The following is a 2,460-nucleotide window of genomic DNA, read 5'->3' as shown; positions in this document are numbered from 1 at the left end:
ACGTTTATTGTGGGCTTATTATGTGACAGATAATTATTATGTGACGCAGCCTCAAATCTGGTCTAAACAATGATTTTGTGTTTGCTGAGTAGAGTTTTTTCACCACTTTCTTCCATGAGCTCAAAGGAAACATGGAATATGGGCCCATAGGTAAGATCATCATAATGACAATAGGTGACCTTTATTGTGGGCTTATTATGTGACAGGCTGTGCTAAGCAATTTATAATACGCTATCCAATCTAATTAATTTCTTACAACACTCTATGGGATGGCTATTGTTATTATTCTGATTTTATGGTTGAGGAGACTGAGACAGAAAGATTCAGAAAACCTGCCCAATGTCACTTAGCATTTAAGTAGCAGAGGCAGATTTCCAACCAAGGCCAAAGGCAAGTTCCTACCTCCTTATACTTTCTCCTAGACAAGCCATTTGTCCTTGGGCCTTGTGGAGAATCCAGGAAGAGAAGAATAGGCATTACACACACACCCCAGAGTCTGGTTCTGCTCCCAATCAGTCATGTGATCTGTGCTCTTAGAGCTGTCTGGGAAGATTTCTACCTGCCTAGTACACCAAATCTTTCCAAAAGACAGCCCCTTCCTGAAGTCTCCCCTGGTGGTGGGTGGTCCTGACATACTATTTTGTTCAGGCTGCTTCTCTACCCCAAGAATAGAGCTTTGCCTCTACCCCAACCACCTATGGACAACTCTCCAAAAGGGAGGACCAAGCCAGTTCACTAAAAGGCAGGGCATGCTGGATGCTTCTTTGGGCAGAAAGTCAGACCTGTTTCCCATCTTGTTGCCAATTCACGTGCAGGTTTGATGTAAGGCTTTGCTTGGAGGCAGTGCTGTAGTGCTGGTGTGGAGGTGAGACTACCTAATGAGGACGGCCTCTCTTGTCAATGATCGTGTCCCTTCACCCACTTGCCATGTAAGGTGGACCCTCCTTACCAGATTCCTCTCTGTAGTAAATAGGGTTATGCAAAGTGTTTTTCCCCTCCTCACCAAAGTTGGGAAAATTGGAAAAGTAACCAATTTTGCAGTATTTTGGGGGGGAACTTAAGACTAAAAAATAGTAGAGAGTAAATAAGAATTCCAAAATGCCAAACATTCATGATGCCTTTCTAAGATGGTGATAAAGGGAACTCTTCTCTCTAAAAGCAACTGGGTTCTGAAGAGACAGGGTGTGTAGAAAGCTTCCTTTTCTCTTTTTTTTTTGACTGATAAGGGGATCGCAACCCTCGACACGGTGTGGTCTGCACCACGCTCAGCCAGTGAGTGCACTGGTCATCCCTATATAGGATCCGAACCCGCAGCTTTGGCGCTACCAGCGCTAAACTCTCCCGAGTGAGCCATGAGACTGGCCTAAGTTTCCTTTTCTCTTAGAGGGTTTTGGAATTCTACCTGATCGTCTGGGGGAATTAGGTTATCATTCGGAAAGCGAGATAACCCAGCGCCAAAAAAGAGTCTTTTGGAATTATCCCAATATCTGCTGAATTCTCTTTAGGTTCAATGATAACAGTAGTGAGCTGCTTTGAAGGCCCCTTTGATAAAACCTTGGTCATTTTACTTTAGAGAGAAGCTGGAATAATAGGAATTCATTAGCTAAATTTTCTCTACTGATCTTCCCTTTAGGAAGTATTTTGGAAGATAGTAAGATCATCCAATTGTTGGCTAAAATCAAATTGAGTGATAACTTTTTCAGGAACCTAGATGTAACTTTATTCCTGCTTGCTGCTCAGCCAGTGTGTTGATGTGTGAGGGGAGCATAGCCACAGACTACAGGTCATGAATATATTGTTCTAAATTATGGGTGATGATGTCTGCCTGGCACAAATTTGATTTTGAGTTACTTGATATTTGGAGGGGATATTTTATATTTTAGCCTCAAATTCTGCTGAGTTCCTATATTTGGTGTGAAACTGTCCACTTTCTATGGAAGACAATCTTCTTAAATTAGAAGGAATTATTGGCCTGGAGCTGGGGGCAAGACAGTTTACAAGTTCAACAAAAACTTAATTGGGAGAAGATGGTAATTTGTATACCTGGTTAAGATATGAATTTGTGTTTTTTTAATCCACACTGAAGTAAGTGAGGTAGAATAAAATGGGTCGTAGGAATCGTTGAATGAAGTAAATATCATCTGTAATTTCCGAGTCAATCCCAAACACGGATTATTTTCAAAATAGTCTTTCTATGCTTTTAAAAAGTGAAATAAAAAGGATGAGACAAAGAATCAAACATGAAATAGTATAGACGAATTAAAGTAGTGCAAAGAAGTCCTTTCACCTACAGCATTGGTTCTCAGTATGCACCAGAAGTATCTCGGCAGCTCTGAGTGTGCAGATTCCTGGCCCTACCACATGTTTTAATAGTATGAGGAGAATCCAGGAATCCACACTTTTAAGAGTATATCCAGCTATTCTGATTCAGGCTATCCACAGGTAAGACTTTGAAAGACA

This window comes from Galeopterus variegatus, unplaced genomic scaffold (assembly GCF_000696425.1).
Source record: "Galeopterus variegatus unplaced genomic scaffold, G_variegatus-3.0.2 Scaffold204, whole genome shotgun sequence".
Taxonomy (NCBI): Eukaryota; Metazoa; Chordata; class Mammalia; order Dermoptera; family Cynocephalidae; genus Galeopterus; species Galeopterus variegatus.
The sequence above is the reverse complement of the archived record's forward strand: the minus strand, read 5'-3'. Positions refer to the sequence as shown.